The 18,499-nt window shown below is 45.0% G+C and overlaps 1 pseudogene across 1 annotated transcript in view; it reads left to right on the forward strand.

Moving 5' to 3' along the window:
• The window catches only part of LOC144791043 (cytochrome P450 2J2-like), a 155,355-nt pseudogene extending 138,562 nt beyond the window's left edge, over nucleotides 1–16,793 (forward strand). Inside the window, exon 9 of the transcript XR_013602282.1 lies at nucleotides 15,545–16,793. The product of XR_013602282.1 is annotated as a cytochrome P450 2J2-like (transcript). The remainder of the gene's footprint in view (nucleotides 1–15,544) is intronic.
• The last annotated feature ends 1,706 nt before the right edge of the window (nucleotides 16,794–18,499 follow it).

Consider the following 18,499-nt stretch of genomic DNA (forward strand, 5'->3'; position numbering starts at 1 on the left):
CATCTGCAGGGCTAGCTGATACCCTAGGACCAGCCTGGACAATCGGACACAGAGGAAAAGGAGTGTCAGAGGGTGCGGTAGTGAATAGGGCGAAAGGGAGGTGTCGGGCGGGCACAGGGTGTGATTCTCAGGGAACAGCAGCGCAGATGGGGGAGGTTTATTACCCATGCATAAGACAGAGAGCGGGGGTGACCACTGCCTGGGGGAGATGCTTGCGAGGGTGGGGAGCCATGCTAAGGATCGACAGCGTGCACAGAGTGGGTCTGGTCAAGGCATCTAAAATGGCTGCCGTGCACGACAAAAGTGTGGCATTTGAAAAAAGACAAGATGGCGCAGACAATGTTTTTCAACACTTCCTGATTTCCTTCGAATCGAACGTTAACAGACGTTGGGGCATATTACCAAAGTTAAGCGATATTTATCCCTAACGATGCTTAGCAACGATTTTTTTACCGTCAGAAATTATCGCAGATAAACCTTGCTATTATCAAGGTTTATCGGAAATACGATAAAAAACGACCGCAATGCATTAATATCGCTGAAAACTCAGCGATATTCATGCATTACCGAGCTAATGCTCTTAGCCATGTTATCCACCTCCCATTGGATAACATGGCTAAGAACTGCTCAGGGCAGGTGGTAGCTTTTAGAGATATTCGCCCTTATCTCGAATATTTCCAAAAGTTGATAATAGGAGATAGCGATGTTAGCGACTGTTTCCAGTCGCTAACATCTTGGCATGCCCACTTTGCATGTCATTAGTGATAAATATCACTCACATGCAAAGTGGGGCCCAAGATGGTCGCTATCTTCTACTAGCCGTCGCTAACTGGTGTTAGCAACAGCTAGGTAATACACATATAATTTTATCTCCGCGAAGCGGAGCGCTGTTACAGATATATATCTTGTTTCTGAACGTTAATTTCTCAAAATGCACTGAAGCACATATATTGAGACCTAGCAAAGGCACATCGGGCTACCAGTCCCTACAATTTTGCCAAGTTTCGTGCAAATCCATTCAGCTGTTCGATCCTACCGAGAGACAAGATGGCGGCCGCTACGGACTGTTTGGAATGTTTACAGACACCGGAGAGCCAATCAGCTTCGCTTCGCAAAGCTCCGTAACGCGAAAAGTACGCGAAGCGGTGCGCTGTTACAGATATATACCTTTTTTTGAACGTTAATTTCTCAAAATCCACTGGAGCACATATATTGAGATCTAGCAAAGGCACATCGGGCTACCAGTCCCTACAATTTTGCCAAGTTTCGTGCAAATCCATTCAGCTGTTCGATTATTATTATTTTTATTTTTTTTTGCCCCGCGGGGCCCTTTTAAAACCTCCACATCAAACCTAGGGGGTGAGCGACAATGTACTATGCCCCCTTATGGTCATTTGCCCCTTCGCTTTGGCCTCCTCTTGTCTCTCGATCCTACCGAGAGACAAGATGGCGGCCGCTACGGACTGTTTGGAATGTTGACAGACGCCGGAGAACCAATCAGCTTCGCTTCACAAAGCTCCGTTGCGTGAAAAGTCCGCGAACCAGAGCGCTGCCCGGTCCGCTGTTACAGATATATATCTTTTTTTAAACGTTAATTTCTCAAAATCCACTGGAGCACATATATTGAGACCTACAAAAGGCACATCGGGCTACCAGTCCCTACAATTTTGCCAAGTTTCGTGCAAATCCATTCAGCCGTTCGGGCTAAAAGTGAGGCCAACCGCCCTATGGAAATTAACATGGGAAAAACGCGTTTTGGGACCCCCCTTTTTTCTCGGCCCCCCCTTGACGAACCCCCCCCAAATTTTCAAGGGCTGCTCAGAAACAAAATGTGCCATTTTCCCGAAAATTTCAGCCAATTCCGTCCACAAACGCCAAAGTTATTAGACATAGAATTTTCAAAAAACCCATAGAGAAAAAATCCTAACTATATATACCTACTGGCGACCGCCAGTAGGTAATATATATATATATATATATATATATATATATATATATATATATATATATATGCTCAAGGTAGGCCACAGGCCAGAACTTAGGCATATACTCCACCCTAGCTGAAGAGAGGTATAATATATATGATGACTATATATACAGAGAACGAGCCACCATGCTAGAATACCAACAGGACATTTTATCTGAGTGTACGCATTAAAGAACAACAAATAACATGGAAGTCATTTCAACGAAATATGATGTCGTCACCGGGTCGATGTCTTGTTCCGTTCTTAGCCTCCCAAAAGCCGTTCGTTTGCTTTTGAGAGTTATAAGATAAGTACAAGAAGAGGAAACTACTCAAAGTAATGTAAAGGGACGCTTGGACACGTGTTTACTTTCTATTTCTGGTACTGCCTTTTGACCAATGCAACCAAAAGCAGTAAGGGCAGTGACAACAGTATCAACGTTCAAGATAGGGGGTAACGTTTGCTGTGACCACTGCCCTCATCTGCTTTCATGAAAGAAGCTGCAGCAGAGCACCTCCTTTCCACTACTTAAAATAACCTAGGAACTCAGCAGGCACCTAGGGCCTTATTTATGAAGGCCTTGCGCCGCCGGTGCGTCACTTTTTCCCATTTTAAAAGTGACGCACCGGCGGCGCAAGGCCTTCATAAATACGGCCCCTAAAGTGTAGCCTCACCCCTGAAGGAGGCATCCTGGGTGTAGACTCACCCACGAAGCATGGATCCAGAGTGTAGCCTCACCCTTGAAGGAGGCATCCCGAGAGTAGCCTCACCGCTGAAGGTGTCAGGGAAGATTTTTGAAGCACTATATTTAGGATGATTCAGAGGTTCAGCAGAGCAGACGCACCATGGATGGAACAATTGCACTAACAATGCAGCTACATGGAGTGACCTGTGTGTAATGGGTACCGTGACCTTTTTCCAAGATGGCACCCAAACTCCTCTGATTTGCAAGGACTGACACAAAAGATCACACTTTTTATTACGTCATTGACCATTGACCCTGCCGGAGGTGCATCGTCAGCCTCCTTGTTTGCTTCCTGTGTTTATCCGGCCACTCTGCCACGCCTCGCGGCCCCCGCTTCGCGGGAGCCGCTCGCAGGCTTGTGACTTCGTTAAAGAGCCAACTCCTGGGCTTTTATCTGTGCACCTGGGCACCAACGCGCATTGAGGGAATTTGCTGCCGACCCCAGGAACTGAGGCGGGACTGCGAGGACCAGCGTGATCAGCGGCGCTGATCGGCCGCAGCTGGTCCTCTTCCCGCCCCCTCCTCCTGCAGTCAAAATCATCGCGGAGAGAGCCGTTCCTTGGGACTCACCATTGACCATTGACCCTGCCGGAGGTGCATCGTCAGCCTCCTTGTTTGCTTCCTGTGTTTATCCGGCCACTCTGCCACGCCTCGCGGCCCCCGCTTCGCGGGTGCCGCTCGCAGGCTTGTGACTTCGTTAAAGAGCCAACTCCTGGGCTTTTATCTGTGCACCTGGGCACCAACGCGCATTGAGGGAATTTGCTGCCGACCCCAGGAACTGAGGCGGGACTGCGAGGACCAGCGTGATCAGCGGCGCTGATCGGCCGCAGCTGGTCCTCTTCCCGCCCCCTCCTACTGCAGTCAAAATCATCGCGGAGAGAGCCGTTCCTTGGGACTCACCATTGACCATTGACCCTGCCGGAGGTGCATCGTCAGCCTCCTTGTTTGCTTCCTGTGTTTATCCGGCCACTCTGCCACGCCTCGCGGCCCCCGCTTCGCGGGGGCCGCTCGCAGGCTTGAGACTTCGTTAAAGAGCCAACTCCTGGGCTTTTATCTGTGCACCTGGGCACCAACGCGCATTGAGGGAATTTGCTGCCGACCCCAGGAACTGAGGCGGGACTGCGAGGACCAGCGTGATCAGCGGCGCTGATCGGCCGCAGCTGGTCCTCTTCCCGCCCCCTCCTCCTGCAGTCAAAATCATCGCGGAGAGAGCCGTTCCTTGGGACTCACCATTGACCATTGACCCTGCCGGAGGTGCATCGTCAGCCTCCTTGTTTGCTTCCTGTGTTTATCCGGCCACTCTGCCACGCCTCGCGGCCCCCGCTTCGCGGGTGCCGCTCGCAGGCTTGTGACTTCGTTAAAGAGCCAACTCCTGGGCTTTTATCTGTGCACCTGGGCACCAACGCGCATTGAGGGAATTTGCTGCCGACCCCAGGAACTGAGGCGGGACTGCGAGGACCAGCGTGATCAGCGGCGCTGATCGGCCGCAGCTGGTCCTCTTCCCGCCCCCTCCTCCTGCAGTCAAAATCATCGCGGAGAGAGCCGTTCCTTGGGACTCACCATTGACCATTGACCCTGCCGGAGGTGCATCGTCAGCCTCCTTGTTTGCTTCCTGTGTTTATCCGGCCACTTTGCCACACCTCGCGGCCCCCGCTTCGCGGGTAACGCTCGCAGGCTTGTGACTTCGTTAAAGAGCCAACTCCTGGGCTTTTATCTGTGCACCTGGGCACCAACGCGCATTGAGGGAATTTGCTGCCGACCCCAGGAACTGAGGCGGGACTGCGAGGACCAGCGTGATCAGCGGCGCTGATCGGCCGCAGCTGGTCCTCTTCCCGCCCCCTCCGCCTCCCTTACTCCTGATAAGCAGCTACAGCCACGCGCACGCGGGACGCGCGCGGGGCAACGACCGGGGCGAAGACCGGGCAAAGAGCGGGCCGTTTAAGGCCGTTCAAGGACGGCAGAGGACGGCCCAGGCCCTGAACCCCTGCCTCATCGCGCCTAAACCACCTAATTGCCAAGGTAGGCGGAACTGTGTTTTCGTGTATCGTATCATCAGTGGCCGCTTTTTAACTACATCATCATCATCTTCCACTGTCCTTGCGCCACAGATGTCGGCTATGCGCAACAGAACTAGAAGTTGTACTAAAAAAGCTACGGTAGTAGCACAGGTGACCGGACCTATAGACCTTTTTATTTCACGGGTGAATGAGACTATTGATAAAAGCATTGTTTTATTGGAAAAAAGAGTTTCCATGGATCTGGCGAACGCAAAGCGCTCGTCCTTGGGCTCTCTTGCCAACGCCAAATCACCCGCCCAGCAGTTATCGAACAATTGCTCTTTTCCTTTAACTGTTCCTTCTATTAGTGCTCCGACTGTACCAAATGCTGTTGATTTATCAGTTGCACTTTCCGACTCGGATCCGTCTTTTGTTGATCTGGAGACTACTCCAGACTTAGAAGCCTGTCAATCATCTAGCAAAGCGGATCCGAGCCTGGGTGGGTTAGTTGATATGGAAACGGCACCTATACTTTTAAATTCAGGGGGGAGGGTTATCGTTCCCCCAAAAGATCAAATTAATTGTAAAAATAAAGTAAAAGTTGCAGCTAGGAACCACAATTTGATATCACCTACCCCGCAACCGGCGCCAGGTATACCCTGTTGGGTACAAAATATGGTAACAGATCTAAAATTGGATCTTGAAGCCACAATAGCAGCACAAATCAAGCCCTTAATTTCAAAACTTGATAGGCTCACGTCTTTAATGCACTCGAAGTGGCCAAATAAGACGAACGGGCAAGGGCCTGTTCAGCCACAAGGGTCCATAGAAGCAGTTTCTAAATGTTTATCTTGTGTCCAACTTTCTAAAGATGTATTGAATAATGCACAGGTTATTACTGCTCCCGGGAATCCAGTTTTAACTCATTTGTCGCAAACAGGGAATAATCATGTTCAATCCACAGCTTCATTTACCCCGAAGGCTGTGGGTTCTACTTTGATTCACCAACACTCTGCTGCTACTAACCAAACTATCACATCTCAAGTTAAAGACGATGTAGGTAAAACTAAATCCCCTTTAGTACCTCCCCCTGTACACAAGATCGATGGCTCTAAATCAAAGCAGGCACGTTTTAGGTCAATTAACCTGCCACCAGAAGTCTCTCCTTTTGTGGTCGTGCTGACAGCTGTTCCCCCACTGAAGGAGGGAGTAAAAGAAACCTTTGTTGAGCTAAGAAATAAATGTGCTCAGTGGCTCCATTTACATAAACCCCTACCCAATAATATGAACGGTGAAATTCTTACCGTGCGTAGAGGGGACTGGGTGGGCAGAAGCAAGAAAACAATAGTTGGGGACGTAATTACAGTTAATTTTAGGGATGTAGGGGCAGCTAGTTACATATGTAACGCCCCCAATAGTGGTCCTGCTACACAAATCAATCCACTTCCTCTGTCTTATTTTCTACCGGCGCCCTCACGACCAAACCCACCTAGTTTTACCAGTTTAAGTAATAGAGGATCTGTGTATCCTCTGCAACATACCACTAAACCTTGGCAGCAACCACCGCATCTTTCTTCATTCTTTCCACACCACGCTAGTTTTCAGCAGCAGCCATCACATGTTCCATTTTTTCCCCCACACCAGGTCAATCCTCAATTGCAATTACCTCCTCATTTTCCACTACCACCTCATTTTCCACCACCTTTATACCAGCCTGCCCATCAGTGGCAACAACCTTGTCAGCCCCTTCAACCAGTTAAACCTCAATGGCAACAATCATGGCAGGACTTGCCCCTTTCCCAAGATCCCTCGTACTCACAATTTGCCCATCTTAACAGATACGCTGTGTTAGATGAGGTAGATTGACTTAGCTCTACTAAAGAACCAGACTTAAACATCCCTACGTTTAATCTAGATACGGAATGCGTCCCTTCGGCTACTTCTTCCACCACACCACCTGAATTCCCAACAATGTCATCACCAACATCCCTTATGTATATAGGAAATAGGGACAGCCTTGGTGGATGTACATCTACTGTTACCCCCAGATTGGGTTTAGTTACCAACCTCGGGGTAGATGGTTCAATTCTGCCACGCCTAATAGAGCCAGAGTTGAGGATTGGTGGTGATCCTGGTAAACCAGCAGGACTTTCATTTATTTCTTGGAACATCGCTGGCCTTGCCAGTAAAATAGGTACGCCCTTCTGGTCTAGATTTATTGAGGAGGGTTTTGACCTAATTTTGTTGCAGGAAACGTGGTGTCTGGACCTTATTAATATTGAAGGGTACGCATCCCACTGCCTTAAAGCGACTAAATCTAGCTCGGGCAGGGCTAAGGGGGGTCTTTTGTTGCTTTTGTCCACTAAGTTGCACGATTGTACGGTTAAAAGTAGCACGACAGTTGGGACTCACAGTCAAGTAATAAGGGTGGAGTGTAAGAAGAGCATTGATTTAGTTGTAGTAAATTTCTACAACAACATTTTTGATGCCACCAGAGGAGATATCCTACCGCCTTTAGAAAAGGAAATTGTTAAAGCCTTGGGTTTTTCGAAAAGAAAGGCTGAGGTCGTTTGGGCAGGGGATTTTAATCTGCAGCCTTGTAATTTGCTTAATGGGAATATGTGTGGCTTTGGAGTGGCCATGAGTAGTCAATGGGGGGGTCGGGGAATGAGGGTGGATTCGCCTCACTTCCAACATTGTAGTTATGGTACTATACTAAATAATATGTTAATCACTCTAGACTTGACCCTGCTAAACTGTAATATAAATAATCAGGCAATATCATGTCCTACATTTACAGGAAGAAATGCAGGGTCATTCATAGATCATATCCTTATATCTAGCAGTGGAGACTATACCAATTTGCATGTACAAGAAGAAAGTCTCAGTGACCATAATAGCATTCGTGTAACCCTCCTAGGGCATGGTACCACGACAGATCCAGGTGAAAAATGCTCTACTAACTTAGTGCCCATAAGACCGAAGGGTCTAAGGATTAAATGGACTGGTTCAAATTCTAAGGTTAAGCAGAAGGAGGTCGTTACCAGATGTAAGAACCAAATCAGTTCTTGTCTGGACAATGATTGTGACCCAGGTTGCTTACTAGCCCATTTTGTCTCTATGAACAGCATCATTGATGGCATTTTTTCTAAGGCCCCGTCACCCAATAGTGGTCTAAAGCGGGGGTGGTTTGATAAAACCTGTATAATCGCCCTTAGAGACTTAAAGAAAGCTTTAGGTACTAAACCACGCGCTAAAGAGGACATTCAATATTTTAGGACCAGATACAGAACAGCAGTTATCAATAGGAAAAGGGTACTGCAGTCTGAAGCGTGGGAAAAGCTGAAGGAAGCAGCCGAGACCAAAAACTGCAAACTTTATTGGGATACAATTAACAGCTCTTTTCTCAATAAAGAAGATGTACCAGAACTAACATCTTATGTGGCATGCAGCGATTGGGTTAGTCACTTCTCAAACATCTTTAATCCAGAAGGGTTATCCCTTGCGCCATTGCCACCTGAGTCTACCCCCTGGCTACCCCTCCCGCTGGGTATAACATTAGAGGAAAGCCATGAGGGAATTTCCATTAGTAAGGGAGGCAAGGCTCCTGGCCCTGATGGGGTCCCGCTTGATTTATACAAAGATGAACCAGTGTTGTGGGCTCCCATCCTGGCGAGGATTTTTAACTGTGCGGCAGAAACTAATTTCCCTCCTACTTGGGGTCAATCGGTTATCGTCCCTTTACATAAGAAAGGTAACAAATCAGAGGCCTCCAACTATCGGCCAATTTCATTATTGGACGCCTCTGTAAAAGTAATGAGTAGGATTTTGCTCAAAAGGCTAGAAGACTGGGCAACTGATTCTAATATTTTAACCAGAGTCCAATATGGCTTCCGGAAAGGTTTGCGCACATTGGATCAATGTGTTAATTTGGACCTTTTAATTAATAAATACACTGTGGTGAAAAATGGTAACCTTTTTTTATGTTTTGCTGATTTGAGTAGCGCATTTGATTTGGTTAACCACGCTATTCTTTGGGAGGTTTTGCTCGATGCCGGGGCACCGAGGGAAATTGTTCACTTCTTAGCCAGACTTTATGAAAAACTCTCCTGTAAAGTCCGCTATGGTACCCTAGGTGAATGTACCCCGTTTTTTAAAGTATCTCGGGGCATACGCCAGGGATGCGTTTTGGCCCCGCTTTTATTTTCTCTTTTTATCAATGATGTCGACCGCTCCTTGGTGGACACCCCAGCAGATGCCCCCTTGATCAGTGGCAAACCCGTCCCGTTGTTACTTTATGCGGATGACGCGGTACTCTTATCTCGAACACAAATTGGCCTCCAGCGTTTAATTGACAAATTTATGCAGTTTATCCAAGGCCGGAGGCTTCGAGTGAACAAAGCTAAGACATATGTCATGTCATGTGGACAGGCAGTAAAGCAGTCTAAGCATTCCTTTTTCCTGGATAAAGAAAAATTGACCCATGTCAAGTCCTTCTGCTATCTAGGTATTACATATAATGATAGTGGGACTTGGACCTCGGAATTTGATTCAGTTAGGTTAAAAATGCTGCGGTCTATTAGCAGTATTTTTCGATTTGCCTCTAAACTTGGCTCACGAAGCATTTTAGATATGATGAACATATATAATGTTTGTTGTGTCTCCTCAGCACTGTACGGGGCAGGTGTATGGGGCCACAGCAAGGGTATACCCATGCAGAGGGAGGAAAACAAGTTTCTAAGGAGGCTGTTATGTGTTCCCCCCTCTGCCTCTGTTCAACTGATTCATGAAGAAGTCGGGGTCGAGCTCATCTCCGACTTAGCAGCAGTCCGGCCACTTTTATTGTGGCGTTCTATTTGGGCTAAGCCGGAGACTCGATTCACTCAGGATATTATTCTTGACTGTATAGGTTTGCACCATTCTTCACGTATACAGTGGTTGAGATACATCCATCATTGGTATCTCCTTCTTTTTAATATTGATGTGTATCTTGAGCCAGAAGAGGTTGTTTCTATTTCAAAAAAAGAAATTAAGACAACGTTTCTAAATTTTCAAAAGGCAGAACGAAATAGAATTTCTGATGATCTTACTACTGTGAAATTCTATAAAAATCTGAATCTAATTCCAGGGTTCCAACCCTATCTGGGGTTTGTGACTCGTCCCACTCATCAGTATGTTTTGACACGCGTTAGATTGGGTATTGTCCACCACTTGGTTGCATTCCCTAATGCAAGAGCCAGATCAGAGACACCCTGTCCGTGTGATAGTACTTCTCGCCAAAGTAGTTGTCACTTTTTACTTTTTTGTAAATTTTTTCATTCTTTTAGGTTAAAATACCTCAAACCAATTTTTAAAAAATATAATATTCATACTACTGAAACAGCACTGCTACTTTTATCCTCTTTAGAGAATGAGGAGATTTGCTTTTTTTTGGCCACTTTTATTTTGAAGTGTACAGCTGCCAGGAAAAGTATAGTACTGTAATATTCTTTGTGCTTACCTGTCTGTACCTATGTTATTTAATACAGCTGCCAGGAATTGTATTATGTTGCTATTTTTCTTCTTACATTCCTGTCTGTATATTTGAGCTTCTAAATTTTATAACAATTCTTTTTAACTAAGGTTATCCTTATTTGTTGATGTCCACAGTGTGTTATGATTATTTAAATGATATGTACAGCTGCCAGGAAATGTCTATTGAGTAATCTTTATCGATTTCCTGTCTGTCCATTTTCTGAGTGTCTTGTATATGGTAACAGTATGTTGATTTAAATTTGCAAGATTACTTTTTTAATAGTTGCCCACTAGCCTTTATATAGCTTCCTACCTCCTTTTCTATATATGTCTATACGTCGATTTTCAAAGTTTTAACTGTGTATTTTATTATGCTTGTATGATTTGTATGTACAAATCGAATAAAAGCTTTATAAATTGAATTGAAATTGAATTATTACGTCATAGTGGGCCACCTGTGCAAATAAGCATTTTCAGGCACTTGTATCAAACATGTCATTTGCGATTCCGTATTAGCAAAAAATAAGGATTCCTAAGGAATCGCAAAAGCCTATGCATGTAGGAATCGCTGAGAAAATAGAGGATCCTACAAATTCCTTAATTGTGACTCGCAAATTGCGTGTCACAATTAAGGAATGGCTCCCCATTCATTCCTATGGGCCTACAGGCCCGTAGGAATGAATGGGAGATTGCATGCGCAATTAGCGAGTTGCAATAGGTACTCGCAAATTGCGCATGCAATTTCAAGGGTGCAAGGGTGTCAAAATGTGCCCCTGAAATTGGGATGTGCACCCATGTTGCGCACAGACATGCCCTAAGGGCATGTGTGTGCGCAACATGAAACTTTGAAGGCACTTTAGTGCATTTTTCAAAGTTTTTGCAAATTACCGACCAGTTTAAATGCTCAGTAATTTACGGACCCAAATAGAGAAATTGCTATTTTAAAGTGGGTCTAGCATTGCATTTAAGGAATCGCAAATTGCGATTCCTTAAATGCAATCGCAATTTAAGAAATCACAATAAAGTGCGATTTCTTAAGTTGAGATTGCCTTAAACCTTGATGCATCGCAAATGCGCTTTTTGCAGCGGCAAACAGCCACGTTTTGCGATTCACACCATTTGTGCTCACAAATAAGGTAGATGCATGTGCCTGATTATGATTACTATTAGCGATTTTCACTGAATTGTTATTTGGTAATAGTAAAACGCTATGTATGTAAGGAATCATCAAAGTTTGTGCAAGCCCTTAATATTACCTATTAACAATTCGGTAAATAGTGACTCCCTATTATGTAATATTACTCCATTCGATTGCAAATGATTTTGCATTAGCTAATTTGCGATTATCCAATTACCAAGGATGCCCGGGGCCCTTAGGCCACCCTGAAGCACCACATAAATGTGCACATGTAAAGCGCACATATCCCCAAACAAGATTCACATTTTGCACATGGTTACCATCGACTTCAAGTTGATTGTAATAGCATTTCCTAAATGCACAATTTGCATTTAGAAAATGCTTTGTACATGTGCTTACAGGAACGCGAATAATGATTCCCTATTTGCATTCAAAATTTTAGGTAAGCGCCCATTATAACACGTGGTCCCCTTTGGAGGTTTCTCTCTTTTTCTATCAGGCAAATGATTTAAATGAGATTCATAACAGGGAGGTGTGTAACCAGAAGAGTTGAATTTGCTATTATAGTTGATGTGCATGAAGGCAATGTATGTAATTAACAAGTAATGTAGCTCAGTGGAGTAGTAGTAAGTAAGCTTTATTCGATTTTTCAGATAAAATCATAAAAGCACTACAAAAACATTTATATATACAGCAATTAAAAAGTATCATGTACATAGTTGATACAAAATAGACGCTTACTTTATCATTTAAAAAAAGTTCATTAAGAAAACAGAATAAAACACCAAATTTTACGAGCAATTCAATAATAGCAGAAAGCGATGTGCCAAGAGATGAACAAATTTTAACACAGAGTTTTTCTATACATTATTACCGTTTTTAAGAAACATGAGACGGCAGAATGTAGCTCAGTGTATTAAAACCCTTTCTCGGGCCTTTATATTTTCAGTGGTCAGTTAAATGAACCCTAGCCAGTATTTGGATGCAACAATAATGCCCACAGAAACACAAATACTGAGGGGCCGATTCACAGAACTAATTTAAGACAAAATCCTAAACTTACTACTTTTGGTATTCACAGAAGTTAGGATTTTGTCTTAAGTTTGTCTTAAGACAGACTTAAGACAGACTTAAGACAGACTTAAGTTAGGATTTTGTCTTAAGTCTGTCTTAAGACAAACTTAAGACAGAATCCTGACTTCTGTGAATACCAAAAGTAGTAAGTTTAGGATTTTGTCTTAAGTTAGTTCTGTGAATCAGGCCCGTTGGGTTCAGCCATACCCTGTGCTCCGTGCATTACGTTCCTATTCTGTTTGGAGGTAAAAAGGCAATTTTGTCTGGTTCCAAGCTGAGAAACTTTCAGATCTGTGGGGTAATTTTGTATAGATTGTTATCTCTATTTGCACTGAAAATCCTGTTTGTGCCTGGATAATTGGCCTGACTAGACTGAAGGCCTGAGTTCTTAACAATCTTTTATTCAAGTCTCGATAAAGAGTACTTAAATAGTGATATTTGCAGCCGTTTGTTCTTTTGCCCTTGCGGTTCTTTTCACACATTTCACAAGTCTCAACAGGCAGCCCAGCAATTTCCCCCCTTTCGATTTATGTTTCCAATACTTCACTTCTCAAAATCCTTCTCTATCAGTCTTAAACTTTCACAAAGGTTCACCCACTTGGGTTCACTTACCTGTTACCCAGCTGTTCCAGCAAGCCTTCTGCCGTCTGAGTGAGCTGTAAGATCTGAAATGATATTTGCAATTCAAAAAACAAGTCGCAAGTTAGAAATGGAGAGCAAGATTTACTAACGTTTCAAGCAACGCAGTGTACAAAGGCAACTTGCTGTGCTGCGTTACGTGAAACAGAAATGCACCATATATACTAAAATATGGTGCACTTCTGCTCTCTCATAGCGCTACAAAAGGGGGTGGTGATGGACGGAGCATCTGAGCCAATCAAACACTCACACCCAGTCAACAGATCTGGGTTTGATCCATCACGGTTCTTTAGCCCACTCTGCCACCCCAGTTCAGACATGGCATATGCAAATCAGTCTGACCCTGTGCCTCATGGGAACAGTCCAGCCCTAACTGCCAAGCCATGCCTTCCCTGGACCGGAAACAAGCTTCCTAGGACCTATTCTGGCATTTCAGCCGTCTTCAGCCCGGCTTGCTTGAATCCAGTGGCAAAGTGAGCAAGGGACTCACGTCTGAGCATACCCTGCCACACTTATGACGGCCAAAAGCGGTACAAAAGGGGGTGGTGATGGACGGAGCATCTGAACCAATCAAACACTCACACCCAGTCAAAAGATCTGGGTTTAATCCATCACCAATCTTTAGCCCACTCTGCCACCCCAGTTCAGACATGGCTATATGCCAATCAGTCTGACCCTGTGCCTCATGGGAACAGTCCAGCCCGAACTGCCAAGCCATGCCTTCCCTGGACCGGAAACAAGCTTCCTAGGACCTATTCTGGCATTTCAGCCGTCTTCAGCGCTGGCACACTTCAGGCAGCCTGACGCCAATACAAGCACTCTTGCACCAAGGTGCAAGAGTGCCTGTGTTACAAGGAGATACGTTTCTGCACAAAAACAATCTCTCAAGGCATTTTTCTGCTTGATTGCAGCACACATATAAAGAGTAAACAGGGAGAAGAAAATATTTTTCTCCTTGTTACACTATCCTCTGGGAGGCGTTTATAAAACATTGTGAATCTGGGATTGTTTGAAATCCATGGGTGGATGTATGGGAGCGCCCATGTTCCACCCATGGAACGCCTCCCAGAATGAAATGTAATACAACTCAGCACCAGCTGCTGCACGGAGTTAAATGTTTCTTTACAACGCCATGCAAGGCAAATCGCCCCTTGCCTGGGTTTGTAAATATCTGCTAGCATTTAGCGACACGGATGCGCCACAACAGTGGTGCAACCATGATGCAAAAATTTTGTAAATCTGGCCCATAGTTTTAAGTAGGCTTTTGAGGGAAAATCAAAGTCATCTGTACTGTTAACAGGATGGCAACGCTGAGATGGCCATGCGAAAAAAAGCAAAACACAAAGGGCCTCATTTAGAAATGTTTTGGCACAGGGCAGAAAAGCAAGTCACTTTGTTGCACTACACCACGTCAAAAGGAAAAGGCAGGAAATTGCCTTATTTATGACATACGCCGCATTCCTGTCCTTTCCCACTGTGCTGGTGCAGTTTTGGCTGCATTGGGCCAGTGCAGGCACCCTTGCACCACAATGCAAAGGTGTCTGTTTTTTTGGCAGGATTGTTCTGGTGCAGGAAGGGAATGGTTCCCGCACAAAAAACCATCCCCGCAAGGTATTTTCCTCGTTCTATGTGTGCTGCAGGAAAGAGCTAAAAACAAGGAGAAATTAAAACATTTATTCTCATTACGCCTGCTCTGGAGAGGTATATGGTTTTAGCGCTGCTTCGGGTTTACGTGATTTTGTAAATCTGGGGCAGCGTCCTTAACCATGGGTGTTGCATGGGAACACCCACCGCAATACCCATGGAATGAACCCTTGATGCAGAATAAAGCAACATAGCGTTTTGCTTTACTCCGTATCTATGAGGCTATCCAGGCTGGATTGGCACCATCTCATAGATATAATTAAGAGGTCTGAGCCACCTGTTTGTCAATAACATTTACACTCCAGTGGCACAGGCCTCTTGTAAATAAGCCACAAACTCTGGATATGGGGAACATTATAGCCTCTTTGTATTCAACCCGAATGTCTGAATTCATTGCACTGTAGCAGGGGTGGCTCTAGGCTCATGGTGGCCCTGGGCAGGGAGCGTAGGTAGGGGCCCCCGGAAGAGGGGACCTGGGCGGGGCGGAGCGCAGAGGCCAGTGAAGAGGGGGTCAGGGTGTTTGGAAGTGGAACAGAGCCGGAGGCCGCCAAATCCCTGCCAGGGGCCACCACGCAAATATGTATCCATCCTCAGAGCATTATTATATTAAGGATATATATGGTAGCCCCTGGGGTTTGGTGGCATTGTGCAGCTGCACAGCTTGCACATGCCTAAGACCGCCCCTGACTGTAGTCTCACAACTCTGAGCTCCTATGTACCCATAGGCCGCACATCCAAGGGCCTTCCTGCCATATTACCTGGCAAATTATGCATCATGAGCAGTAGTAAGAGAAGTGACCCATCTCTCCTCTTCTTTCACATGCAGGACACCGTGCGTGTTTGGGGGAGACGCTGGCCAGGATCGAACTGTTCATCTTCTTCACAAGCCTCCTCCGGGCCTTCACCTTCCGGCTCCCAGAGGGAGTGAAGAATGTCAACATGGAAGTCATCTTGGGGGGCACAGTGCAGCCACACCCTTTTCAGATCTGTGCTGTACCCCGCTAGGTAGAGGGTGCCCCTGGACAGAAGATAGAACTATGATTCAGAAATATTTTACAGTTTCATTGCCCACTTGGCGCCATCTTATACCTACCTATAATAGCTCATTGGATAAAAATGAAAGTAACATGCAATAATACTGGTGGATTAATTTTGTTAGAGTCATGTAATGGAATTATTACTGTCTGGAGTACTGTTGTAAAATAGCTTTTTTCATTTACATTTCATAATTAGCTTGATTTACCTTAAATTATAACTAGTCAAAAATATACTGTCAAAGTGTCAGAGAATGTCTCCAGATCTTGTTGAGCGACAAACCCTTAAAGCATGTGTACACTGTGACTGTTCTTCTTCTGCTCTTGTGCCCTTCATTGTAGTTCTGACTCTGAAGGTGATGTAGGAAAGGGGGCCAGATGCTGCAGTCTTGATTGTAATGTTTGCTCTATAAGCAACCCACCATAAGGAAGAGTCAACCGGTAATGCAGTTATCAGGGTTAGCTATAGTTAGTGCAACTGGTGCAAGCCCAAAGGTTGGTGGCTTGCCTGAAAACAAAAGAAAACACATGCTGGGCAATCCCAGTGTAAAATTCCCCCCCAAAAGTCCTTTTTGATGGACTACCAAGTATTCATATGTATAAGCGAGCATGCAAGAAAATAGCTAACCTTGCATGTCTGTTTCAGAAACCAGCCAAGTCAGGCGTTGGCGCATGACCTCAGGGACAGAATGTAAGGGCAGATTGACTGAAACAAAATTACTAATTAAGGAAAAGTCATATATGGTCTGTGAGAAATGCAAGAAGTCTTCAACACAATTTGAGGAGCATTCATAGACAAGCTAAGGTTTTACCCTGGGAAAGATGATGACAAGCCTTGGGCTGATAAGGATGAAAGAAATAACGAGAGATGGACTCTGGTCAGAATAAGAACATTGACATCACCTAATATTTAGATCACTGCTTCGCAGAGTTTCGTTTGATAAATTAGCGTTGGCCAAACTTGGTGAAGTGTTTTTTGTTTTATGTACATATACTTCTTTGTGTGACTTGAACTAATTTTTTATAAAATATTGAATTATATTCATCCCATTTTGTGTCAATGTTATGATCACAAAGAGCAAAGCGGCATCACAATGACCAGTGTTGAAAATAGAGGAAATTTATTGTGGGAGCACAGTATAAATTTCGTGGACAGGACCAGGGATGCGTGTGTCTGCTGTTGACGGGGCAAAGTGAGAGGAGTCTCTGTGGCCCATGTTCCACCCATTATATATTTAGTTAAGAGTGGTTATATAGTACAAGCAAGACTCTCAAAAAAGAGTGGCAGAGTGTCCTAAGGGATACATAAGTAGGTATTCTACAGAGGTAGCTATATGTGAAACAAATGTAAATGTAAATCAACTACAAACAATAGGGAGCAGTGGCAACCAGTAATTTTAAAAGGAAGAGTGGTGGATGGGACAAACACGCTCACATACATACTCACTCATTACCAAATATTCAAACATACACGAACGCACCAAACATTAATAAAAAAAAATAATAACACTTACCTGCAGCTCTGCTTCAGAGTTCCCAAGAGCGTTAGGACTGTGCCTTCCCTCATTGGTTGACCTTAGGTCAACCACTGAGGGAAAGCAGCATTCCCAACTTGGTCACAGGGTGGGATGGGGTTGGTGAGACTGCTGACCCCACCCCACTATGTGGCGAGGTTTTACTGATTGACACTCAGGTCTGAGCACTGTAAGGCTTAGAAATTAAGCGCCCAGGTCTGAGGTAATGAGTGTTGCTCCCCCTCGTCACGAGGGGGAGGGCCTTGATGACCTTTGTTGAGCTGAAGAAGTCCTGCCACCAGAAGTTGAGACATCCTTAGCCCAGCAAGTTCAGTTCAGACTACGAGGAGCCTTCGCATTTAGCGCATGTCTAGCTCTTGGCTTCCTGATCAAAAAATGAAGAATGTCTGTCAGGCTGACCTTTGCTCAGCCTGACTGACACTGTTCTTGAGGGGCAAAAGGGGAGGGAATGTGGCCCCTATGGACGGGCCGCAGCTGATGAGGGAAAATACTGATATTTAGAGGAGAAATATATAGGAAGGTGACTTAGGTCAGGACACAATAAATAAAGAGAGAGTGGAGAGGTAGTGGAGAGAGGTGGGGAAGTAGGAGGGAGTCGATTAGGTTAGCCAATAATTTAAAAGCAAGGTCGGGGGAAAAGTGCTATTTCAGGTAAAAGGGTACATGTGGGGTGGATGTGCTCAAATGTCACATGGAGAGGTCTTTAAGGTGGATTTCGTCCTTCCCTTCTGTGTTGGCCAAAGGCATTGTCTTCCTCAAGTGATGATCAACGTTTCTTTTAAAATGTCCCTCTCCTTTCTTTGAAACCCCCTTAGTTTCATTATATCACCAGTGCACCACAAACATGGTCATCTGCTGAACACCTGCACATCAATGGTGAATAGTATTTTTCACAAATGCATGGTCATTTGTGTAGCCTTACTACCGCTGTTTGGGGCGCTGAAGTGATTTCACATGGATAGCAGTCTAAGCCATATGGAGTTTCTGGTTGGAAGGGTGTTGTCTTTGCTTTGTGCCCAAGAGGGAAGTGTGTGCACGCTGTGCTTGATGGCCATTGAGGTGTGGTTATCATGTTATGGCACTTGGTGCTTTGTGGTGTGAATTACACCAGGCACATTCCCCAGCAGCCTCTTTTAGGAAGAGCCCGAGCAAGAACAAGGGTAGATCAACCATAGGGAAATGCAAACATGGCGCAGGTTGAACAAGAGGTAA

The sequence above is a fragment of the Lissotriton helveticus genome, chromosome 11, assembly GCF_964261635.1.
Source record: "Lissotriton helveticus chromosome 11, aLisHel1.1, whole genome shotgun sequence".
Classification (NCBI taxonomy): Eukaryota; Metazoa; Chordata; class Amphibia; order Caudata; family Salamandridae; genus Lissotriton; species Lissotriton helveticus.